We start from the raw sequence: 11,576 nt of genomic DNA, 5'->3' as shown, positions 1-11,576 counted from the left end.
GAATGCAAAATGTGTTGTTTTTTTTCATGCACCTTTTACTGTACAGCATTTATTCTTACAGCATAGCTCTTCTTGATAAAACATGGTGTGAATGCACGTTTTATGGAAGACTTGACAAATTCCGAAGATTACAATAAAGACAGATCACGAAGGTTTCAGAAAATCCCTAACACAGAGTGGCAAAGATACCTAATGAAATACATGTATGTGCTTGTTCTTGCTCTTCTTTAGGCATGACCTTCTATGAACTGAGAAGGAGCATCCTTGGTCTGAAACAGTTTGAATGCTCTTACCTACATAAGTATTCTGCATTGCCTTTATACTACTTCATAAGAGACATAGGTAATTGTTCTGTACAATATGTCTGAGAGGAATGTGTTGTGGTACTTCATAGATATGCCACAAATGACAAAATACATCTGAAAGCCATTTGGAAATGTTAAAAAAAAAAATTTAAAAAAAATAAATTAAAAAAAGGAATGGATTTAAGAAAAAAAAATTGACTTTTTCAAAGTACAGGGGAAGTCTGTCTAATCTTGTTTTAATTCACTGTTGAAAAGATGTTAATTATTTTGATTATTACTTGCCTGTGTGCAAAGTCACAAAAATTGTTTTGAGAAATACAGTGTATTTTGCATAAATAAAGATTACAAAGTTTTTAGCAGTACTTTTAATGAAAAGATTTTTTCATATTTTATTTTGAAAGGTTGTTTAATATTATCATTAGTTACAGTATCCATATGAAGTGATTCAATGTTTCTACTGATTATCTAGAAATACATAACTGAAAAAATGACACTTGTTCAAATATTAAGATGAGATCTGCGCACTTTGATAAAGACCAAAAATTCAAATTCTGAAGCTTAAGAAAAATCTATATACACAGATTTCCAATGTTTTGATGCAGATCTTCAGTTTCTGTTAGGGTCTGACTGAGTAATGCAGACAGTTCTGCAAACAAATTTCATAGATGAAAGGGTCAAAACATTGAAGTGATTCAGCAATTTCCGAGCAACAAAAGAAGCTATGGCCCTCCTTCTGACAAAGCAACTGATTATGTATTTAGAGACTGAGAAACACATTAATTCAAGGGTAGTTACAAATGTATATATATAAATATTGCATTTAAGCCAAGGCCTGACTAGGTTTGATATCATTTTTCAACAAGGATAGAAACATAAAGTTCCACGATTTAAGAATGCAAATCAACAGCCAAGAGATTTTATCCTTCAACTTTATGACAGGTCACTCTGTTCATCCTGCAAAGCAAATACACATGCAACAACCTGGCATAAGAGAAAGGACTGAACAATATCAAATACTAAAATCCTTGAAATAAAAACTTTCTTTACCAGCATGGATAGGATGAAAGTTGCTAAAGCATTACCATGGAATTAGTCATATCCTTCTGGCAACATTCTTTTTTCTGAAATTACTCAGTGTCCCCTCAGCCCTTCATATTGTTCACAAAAAACTGATTAGTCAATGAAAGCACAAATCCTGCAAGCTTTCAGTGCATTGCCACCTAAATAAAACAACTCTTATTTGCTGGATAGATGGATATATAGGGTGTGAGATGCCTAATGAAATACAGTTTGCCTTCAAATGGATATATATATATAAGACAACACTAATTTTATTAGACATTTTATGGTTGTATCTCAGTGTTTCTGACTGACAATGCTGCTGTCATAGATAAGTGAAGGTATGCTTTTCAATCACCCAGAGATTCAAAGGTTAAACATCCAAATGGAGTAGTTAATGCTACAGCGTTTCAGATAAGCTTCTCCAGTAGAGGTAGAAAGATCTAGTTTCATCTGTAAAACTGCACCATTCTACTACTCAAGATTGTTCTGTTGCAGACATAATGCTCTGTTGATTCAAGTTTGATTTTTACATACTTTCAGATTTCCCAGTAATTTTTTGTAGGCAGTTGTTAGAACTACAATGGTTACTCCAGGCCTTAAAAATCACAGTACAGGTATCCATGGGTTGAAAATACTTCTGTTCAGTATTTAAGGGCAATTTCAATCTTTAGAAACAGCTGTAACAGAGTAGTTACAGGGTTTGTGAGGCAAATAGGAGGTAGTTACAGGGACTGGTATGAAAAAATGTCAATTGTCAAGCTGTGCAAAGATAAGAAGAAGATGAAGGGACATGAAGGGGTGCACAGAATGTGCAGTTCAGTTACGTGCCTTCCATGGCTAACAGGCAAGCACTGATGGCCACAGACTGCAGGCGCTTAGCAAAGACACTTCACAGGCTAGCAAACAGCTGCAGGTGGGGATTCAACAGGGCTACAAAGAAACACTGCTCTTCCCACTGGATGTGCTGGAACTGTATACGGCCTAAAAACGGCTACAATCTCCATATCTCGCCAGTTCCCTAAACATACATCCCAACGCACCAGAGGCGCGGGTTGTTGGCAGGGTGGATTCTGTACCGCTGTTCTGCACTCACGGCCGCCCCGGCCCCACCGGCTGTGCACAGCTTGAGGCCGGGACCGAGATAAAGTTGCTGGAGGGAGACCGAGGGTGCCCCAGGGAATCGGCCCCACCGCGGCCCGACGTCCTGACAGAGCCGCCCGGCTGGGGCCGTGCCGGACAGCCGCAACCCGCCGGGTTCGGCCCGCGCCATCCTCCGCGCCTCAAGATGGCGGCAGCCGGGCAGCTCCGTCGGCGTTGGCTTTTTTTTCCTTTCTTTTATTATTTTTTTCCTCAGGCGGTGCGGGGTGCCGCCACATGCAGTCGCAGGGGGCGGCGAGCAGCCGTCACCGGGTGCAACGTCCCGCCGGTTCCTCGGGCAGCGGCCGCCCCTCGGCCGGCAGCGGGCGCGGCACGACCCCCGCGGCGGGCAGCGCGCCGGGGCCGCGCTCCAAGCCCCGCCCGCCGGATGTGGCGTCAGGCAGCTCCCGCGCGGCCACGCCCCGGGCCCAGGTCCGGTACCGCCGCAGCCTTACCGGCCCGCGCGCTGCGCCGCCGGCACCGCGTGCCCCGCACGGGCGGTCGTGGCTCGTTGGATGAGCGGGTGGCAGCGGACGGCGCCCGGCCCGGCGGACGGAGCAGGCAGCGCTCGACCCCGCGCCGTCAGTCAGGGCAGGCCCCGCCTCTTCCGGGCCGCTCCGACTGGGCCGCCGCCTCCTCCTCCCTCGCTCGCTCTCCCTTTTGTGAGTTATAGCAACCGTTGCCTTGTGAATCAAGCGCCATAGTCACCGTAGTCCTGGCGACTGTTACCCATCAACAACAACCGCTCCTCTCCTGCTCCTCCTCCTCCTCCTGCTGCTCCTCACCCCCATCCTCACCCCCTTCCTCATCGTCACCCACAACAACAACAACAACAACAACAGCCGCCTCCAGCAGCAACGACAGCCGGAGCAGCACCGCAGCCCGCCTCAGCCCAGGTGAGTGCTCTCGCCGGGCGCACGCCGGCCCTCCCTCCGCGCTCCTTCCCACAGCTTCTGCCTCCCCCCCTCCTCGCAGCATCCGGGCCGGGGACGCTCCGCTGCGCTGCGCCGAGTGACGGCGGAGCGGCGGGGGAACGCGGGTCGCTCGGCCGGCCCCGCCGCCTTCTCCGTCGCCGTCCCTGTCGCCCGGCCCCGCCGCCTCGGCGTGGGAGTGCGCGGCGGGGGGCGGCGGGATGGGGGTGTCCGCGGGGCCGAAGGAAGCGCTCGGCGGGGCCGGCTGAGCCGGGAGCGGGGCTCGGCCGTGCGGGGACGGAGGCGCTGCTGGGACCTCCGGGACAATCGCGTGGATGCGGTGGGTACGCGTCTTCCATCGTCTCCCGTTCGAGCGGATGAGGGGAGAGGGTGGGGGAGGGCGAGGGAATTTTGGGGACCGAGACTTAGGACATAAGCTAAGATTGCGTTCAAAATAACAACAACAAAATGCAACACCTTGGGGGTGAAGGTGGGAGGAAAGAAGCAGCGGAGATGGATCCCGTGGCACAGCGCAGAGCGAGGGGCCTTGTTCTGGTCCGTGTGGCTGCCGGAGGTGCAGGTGTTTGCCAACTTCCATAGCCTCCAGTGAGACTCTTGTGTATGCGATCGGACACTCTCTGTGCTTTTTTAGCCAAAGCTTTCTTTTTCTTTCTTTCTTTCTTTCTTTTTCTCTTTTCCTTTTCCTTCTCTTTTCTTCTTCTTCTTTATTTATTCATAATTAATGTCCTTTCTTATTCTAGGGCAAACTGCATTTTCGGTGTACTGTGTTTTCCTGTTTATTTGGTACCCGCACCTGTACACATAGTTGCAGGCTTTTTTTCTTGCAGTTCTTCTAGGGATTATTTTTATTACAATATTTTTATATTACCAGCATAGTATGGTGTAGTGTGCTTGTAGATGTAGCTCATGCACACTGAGTTATGTACATGTGGAGAGGATCCTTTTGGTGAGTTTCCTTAAACTCTCCACGATCAAAGAAATCTGAGACATTTCACTGTCACTGTGAGTTTGTGTGCTAAGCAGAAGGAAGAAATTAAAAATGTCTTTGTGATTTGTGATTTTTTGTTACTGCAGCTGCATTTCAAGAGGATGCTTGGGAAAGAAAGGAAGAGGCACCTTTATACCTCGCAAGAGGTTGAAGTAAAAATTATGTTATTAATGATGGTTTTTTTTTTCTTTTTTTTAATCCAAAATACCTGTTTGGTTTTTGTTCTTGTTTTTTTTTGCTTTTGTTTTTTGTAGTTGTTTATTAAGATCTAAAGACTTGCACTGCTGGAGGTAGGAAATCATACTTAATTTACCTTTATAGGTGTTTTTTTTTTAGTTCCTTGGGGTAAAGTATGCTTCTGGTATCTATCTTGGCAAGTAAAATTATCATTTAACATCTTTATATCCAGTTGCACTCTCTTCCTTGGCGTGTCATATCACCTTTTGGTGTGGCAGGCTTTTTTTCTTTTTTTAAATGATGACTTACTTATTTCAATTATTTAATTAAATTGTTCAGGGAAAGCATAATCAAAAGATGTTCTTTTTTATTATTGGAAGTCCTACAACTGAATTGTGTTTTCACCTTTTCTATTTGTGTACCTTTAGAGGAAATCTGTTCAAAACATCAGCTTTTCTTTACCATTTCAACAAGGATATGTTGTTTTATCTCATGTTGGACTTGCCAATGAGGGTGATAGGGTCAATTTTTCCAAGTGGCCATCAACTATGAGCTATCTTCCATTTATATTAATATTCCTTAAGGCAAGGCAGATTGGTTTTGGTTTTGTTTTTTTTTTTTTGTCATTTTTTGTTTGTTTGTTTTTATGTTTCAGAAGCCAAGTATGCGAACTAGAATGATTTTATCTTTGGTAGTTACCAAAGATCTTTAAGTTGTCATCATTTTATTCAAGATGAAACCATCAAGCGCTAATTTTATATGTACTGCTACGAAATAGCTTTGAAAGATATTAAGAATATTTAGAGTGACTATCAAGTCAGTTATATCTGTATGGGGTCAGGAGGTTATTTTACTTCATCAGTTATATGGTAGATGTACATCTTAATTTCATTGTTATTACATTATGTATGTGATTCATCAGTCACTAACCCATTCCATGCATTTTTTGATGTTGAAAAGTTGTCAGCTCTGCGCCATGCCTCACCTGAGTAGCCCTCTTTCAACAGGACAGAGCCCTGTCCGAGATGCCTTCCTTCCTGGATGTTGAGGTCTGTCCTTGAAGGACAAGCATCCAGACTTGTGGTCTCAAAGGAAAGTGCACAGACTGTGAAACAAGTTTTATAATTTTTTTATTTTATTTTATTTATTTTTCTGTACAAAGAGTATTAGGAAGTGTTTTAAAAGTCACATTAAAGTACATAATCGTATCTAAAATAAAGCATTTCTTTAAGCCCATGGTTGAAGCCAACCATAATCAACTCAGTTAATATTAGGGACCTGAAGGGGAAAACTGTTGAGTCTTTATTCTTTCTGAAATATTCTAGTGGTCGCAGATGATACCTGCTTTATGCATTTGATTCCCTAATGCCCTCAGCTGTCAAAATAGTTGGTGTTTGTGATGCTAACCAGTGTTTGAAAATGGATTGTGATTTATTTTATTTTACTCATTCATGTTCATGACTTACACTGTGTAACTGTCTGTGTAACATTGTTTTAAATTGTTTCAGCATACTCTATTGAGTCTTCGTGGATCATAGGCTTTGTTGTGCTGCTAGCTAACTTACAATGTACTGTGGAGGAACCCTTCAATGATGCAGTGAAAGTAAATGAAATGGGAATTAAAGGTACAATGCTGTTACAAAGTTAGAACTCAGGGTGCTTTATTTCATAATTAAGTTCAGCTTTGTTAGCTCTATCCAATTTCTTGTTTCCACCTGATGCAGTAGTTGTGTGGTAGCTTGTTAATCGCAAAGCTATCTACAAAAATAAATGTTAGTTTAATTTAGCTTATTAAACTTTCCATTGAGAAGGAAGACTTTTTTTTTTTTTTTTTTTTTTTTTGGTCTCATTTCTTTTTACTTGAAACATAACTAAGTATCTAAAAAGTAGTAATCTGTTCTAGCTAGCATTTCTGGACTGGTCTTCATGCTTTACTTTGTCTGCTTATGAAAAGTTTCCTTCTTAAAATATTCCCTACTTATTATGTCCAGTCTTCAAAAACATACCAGCTGTAGTTACTGTTATGTAGAATACTCTCCCTTTTAGCAGTTCATTTTTTAACTTTTTCAATTATTAATGATGTGTTGTGAATGCATCACAAATATAGACAGTGGTGCTGTACTGTGCCTGTAGGTGAAGTTTTATTTTTAAAACAGGCTTGTTACCACATAAATATGTTAGAGCAAACAAAGTATTTTTATTTTTTTAATTATGAATGAAAGTTTTTTTTTTTATGTTAAGGGTGAGAAACGACAAATTAGTGAAGCTTATGATATATATAAAATAATAATGAAGCTGATGCTTTTCTGTTTGCCACAAGTTTGACATTTTTGTTTTCGTATTTCTAGTAAAGGTGTTTTTACTCCTCTGTGCTCACAGGTTAGCACCTGTATGCTTATATTTTGTAAATTTAAGGAGCAATACATGCACAGATTTTAGCTAAATCTAGTTTGCTAGGGACAGATGGCTAGTTTAAACAGGTGTCACTTTCATTCCTTTTGCATTGTGCTGAGACTTCCAGAGGTTCACAAAAGAGCTGACTAAAGCAGGTGGTGTTTTCTGCTTTTGTGATTAGCAAGATTTACTTTGGTAGGAAATTATTTTCCCAGTCACTGGATGTATTTTAATAGTTAACATATTGTATCAGAGTTTGAAGTGTTCAACATATAGCACAGTTATATGATACTTCTAAAAATTATTTTATCATCAAACTGCTTGCAAGATGAAGAGCAGAAATATAGCTCAGTGTAACATTTTGTTCACTAGAGAATTTATTTTTACCTTTATATCACTTAAGATTTTATTCCTATTTTTCTTTTTTTCCCCAATAAAAATGACATATTAAAAATACAGAATTAGTTTCAAACTTTTTGGTCTTAGTACTTTTGTCACAAAAGTAATTTTGCCAGACTTTTTCTTATTCTGTACCATTTGTAACTCTGTTGAGAGTAGGTTTCAGTAAATCAGACGCTTTCCTTTCTAACACTTAGGCAGCTGATTTTGATTATTATTATTTATTTATTTATTTATTTATAACTTGGAGCTCCTTCTTTTTTCTTTCTTTGTATACTAATTGTGTGTTTTGTGTGACAATGACTGGCATTTATTCAGTTATTTTCCTTACGTTAGATGCACCAGAGGGTGCTATGCTATTTGAAATATAAAAAGAAAAAACAAAAAAAGTGTTTTGTTATTGAAATACAATGATACTTCATATAGATTTAAATAAAACATATTTTTTTCTACTTTTTTCCTAAGGATTATAATGTAGCAGGCTCTTAATACTATCTTTTTGCTTTGTAAGACAAACAATCTAAATCTGCTGCAGTGAATCATACAATGGCTTACGTTAGAAGGGACATTAAGATCATCTAGTTCTAACCACCTGCTATGGGCACGGCTGTTAAGTAGGCAGGGCTGCCGCTCAGGTTGCCCAAAGCCCTATCCAACCTGGCCTTGGATGCTTCTAGGCATCCACAGCTTCTCAGGGTGACTTGTGCTAGTGCCTTGCCACCTTCTGAGTAAACAATGCCTGCCTAACATCTAACCTCTTCTAGTTTAAAACCGTTCCACATTTTTCTATCAGTATCAGGCTATGTAAAAAGTCTGTCTTCCTCTTGCTCATAAATGCCCTTCAAGTACTAGAAGGGCACAGTGAGGTTTCCCTGGAGCCTTCTCTTCTCTAAGCTGAACAAGCCCAACTCCCTCAACACTTCTTCATAGGAGAGGTGCTTCAGCCCTCTGATAATCTTTGTAGCTTTCCTCAGAACCTGCTCCAGCATCTCCAAGTTTTGCATTGTGGACATCAGGCCTGTATGTAGTACTCCAGATGGTGCCTCACAAGGACAAAGAATGGTGCTCAGTCACCTCATTCTTACTGCTGGCCACCCTTCTTTTTATTCAGTGCAGGCATTCTGGGCTGCAAACACTTACACACATACAGTTGGGTCATGCTCATCTTTTCATCCTCCGGGAACCCAAAGGCCTTTTTCACAGGACTGCTCTCTTCTCCTAGCCTGTATACGTATCTGGGATTGCTCCAGTCCAAGTGCAGTGTCTTGCCTTTCTCAAGTCTGTCCAGGTCTCTCTGGATGGCATCCCTTCCTTTTGTTGTGTCAACTGCTCCACTCAGGTTAGTGTCGTCTGCAAACCTGCTGAGAATATGCTCAATCAATGGTTTTGCAATGTACTTTTAGTTGTTTTTTTTATTTTGTTTTGTTTTCCTGTTCTACTGTGATAAGTTGTTTGTATTTGATCCCTTACCTTTAGATTTAGCTCCCCAAAACTGAGAGATGGTGGGTGGAATATGTTGTAAGTTGAAATTAATGAAGGAATTTTCTGTGCTGTAATACAAATTCTAGTGAGAATTGAGGGTTTAAATTCTAGCAATTAAGAATTCCTCTTTAAATCCCAATATATTTTTAATGTTTCTTTGTTTCAGTTCTTACATTTTCTTCCATAACAATGCTATGCATATATCAAAATTTGCATATTATCCACTAAATACTATGTAGTGTACTTCTAGCATTTTGTGACTTGTATTCATTGGTTAGCTAAAAGAAGGAAGAACCTGATGGTATGTTTAGAGGTCATTTCAGCCCCACATGAACCCAGTACACTGAGTATAGCTTAGCTTTGTTTGATCTCTGAGAAAACTTGTAACACAACCACTGTGTAATGCACGTAGACTTTATGATAATGTAGCACTATTTCTTCAGTTTATGTTTGTTCTTCTTATTGAAGTATCTTACTTCAAATTAAATTTGTAAGCTCTTTAAGGTAAAACCACGTGTTCAGATTTCAGTATTGTTCAGGTTTTAGATGCTGCCACAAATAATAAATAACCAGAAGCTATCTTTATTGTTCATCTGCCAAGTAAACGGTTTCTATCTTCTGCTTTTTTACTTCATTATAATTTTCTCTTACCACCTCAGGGACATTTTCTAAGCTTGAACAGTAGATATTTAAGTTAGTGATATAACATTGCTAAACAGAAACAGAGATGAGCAAATCCATGAGAGGTGAAAGATGTCATTTTGCAGGTGTTCTACATCAGTTAAGACCTGCTATTTTCATCTTCTTTCTCTGTTAACCATACTTCCCTTAGAAAGGATTGAAAAAATGAAATACGATTCTGAGCCATAACTATTTACGTTACAGCTATTGAGGTTACAGGTAGTTGTTTACTATGATTCTGTAGAGCTAAAACTGTAAAATATATTTGTAGCTCATATGAGCTAACTCACATCTGCTGAATTTTCAGATGTGTAGAGTTTTCTATATAGTTTTGGTCTGATTTTGTTTTCTTAATGTGTCTATATTTTCATGGAGAAGGGAGAGGAGTTATGCATATATTGCTCTGTTACTCTGAAAATGACACGGTACGTTTATGGACTATATGAAGGCTTTTCTTTCTAGTGGGCTAGATGATCAGGACAGTGGATTTGAGCTAATGCTTCTTGGTATGGCCTGCTGTACATTATCTGTGAAGCATTTAAAAGAATTGGCATTGTTCTTTCTCTCCCTCCACCTTCTTCTTCTTTTTCTGATAAGATCTGTGCTGTACTGATACAACTTCATTGTTCTGCTGCTTGAACAAGCAGAAGAAGCAATCTCAGTGAAGGAAGGTTATTTCCTTCTCTGTGTTCTTGTTGATGAGATTTACAGTGTAGAAGAACCATAAGGAAATGTGTGTGTGTGTGGCTGTACAAGAATAGGATCACAAATTCATATTCTTAGTGAAGTCTTTACAAGCTAGTATTGGCACTTAGTGTTATTTTCATTGGGTAAAATATAAGAAAAAGAGTTAATTGCTTAAGTTAAAAAACAATGCTTGCTTTTCAAATTGTATTCTTAGGAAAGAAGTTGTTCAGTAATCATCACTTTGAAACTAAATGTGCTCAAATTTTCTGAATAAGATTCTAAAATAGTTTAGTGATTGAAACATATATATTTTTGTGTAAAGTTGTAAAAAGTTAATATTTGACTAAGTATATGTTGCTCTACAGGGTCTGTTAAACCTATTAATATAATGAATAAATGGTATACAAGAAGTATTTAAATTTCATCTGTTGAAAGATCTGAATGTATATAAAGTTCCTCTAGCCTTTGTTGATGAGGAGCAGTTGAACTACAAGTGTAGTCACTATTAGCTATGAGGTGAATTTAGCATGCTTATTAATTAAATGGAATTTAAGGTTATATTAACATACAAGTGTCTGTTTAACATTTAGTTTATTATTTTATGTGGTCCACTCTGTATTAAACCACTTCATCTGAGTTGCAAGTTGTAAAAGAGTTGATAAATAGTTCTTCCATATTTGTTTCATTGTTTCCTATCAAATTTAATAAATGGAAGAATTTAGAACACAGTATGTTTTTAGCTTCTTAGAGTTGATTCTGTTTAATAGCAACTCCCTTAACTTCTAGGAAATTTGTTATTTGGACTGTCTGAAATAATATTGTCCAAAGGAACTACTGTGAAATTACTTAAAACAATGTTTGAATTCAAAAGGAACAATAATGCGCAGGCAGAATTGTGGTGCACCGGATCTGTGGTGACAGGAGATGAGAGAAGTTTAGCATCTCCCAAATATTTGGCTATTTTGTAAAAGGAATCCAAAAGTTTTTATGACTAAAGTATGCTTTGTGATCAAAGTTAAGTCAAAACAAGTGAAGGTGTGTGCTTGCAGCCCGGAAGGCCAACTGTAGCAGCATCAGATGATAGGTGATCAGTGGGGTGAGGAACATGATTGTTCTCCTCTGTTCTGCCCTCATGAGGCCCCATCTGGAATATTGCATCCAGTCCTGGGGCTCTCAGTGCAAGAAACATGTGGAGCTGTTGGATCACGTCCAGAGGAGGACTCTGACGATAATCAAAGGGCTTGAGCACGTCTGTTGTGAAGAGAGATTGATAGAGCTGGGCTTGTTTAGCTTGAAGAAGAGAAAGCTCTGGGGAGAACTCACTGCAGCTTT

At 39.8% G+C, this 11,576-nt stretch overlaps 1 protein-coding gene across 4 annotated transcripts in view; it reads left to right on the top strand.

Moving 5' to 3' along the window:
- The first annotated feature begins 3,296 nt into the window (after positions 1-3,296).
- RFX3 (regulatory factor X3) overlaps positions 3,297-11,576 on the top strand; it is a 111,948-nt gene continuing 103,668 nt past the window's right edge. For 2 of the 4 annotated variants that reach the window (XM_015848911.2, XM_015848912.1), the window contains exon 1: positions 3,297-3,400. The gene's annotated coding sequence lies outside the window, so the exon portion shown is untranslated. Of the gene's footprint in view, positions 3,401-3,658; positions 3,760-11,576 lie in introns of those variants that run through there. The other 2 variants (XM_015848913.2, XM_015848914.2) reach the window with 2 other exon arrangements.

Source organism: Coturnix japonica, chromosome Z (assembly GCF_001577835.2).
Source record: "Coturnix japonica isolate 7356 chromosome Z, Coturnix japonica 2.1, whole genome shotgun sequence".
NCBI classification, from domain to species: Eukaryota; Metazoa; Chordata; class Aves; order Galliformes; family Phasianidae; genus Coturnix; species Coturnix japonica.
Note: the sequence above shows the minus strand (reverse complement) of the source record. Positions and strands in the feature narration are given on the sequence as shown.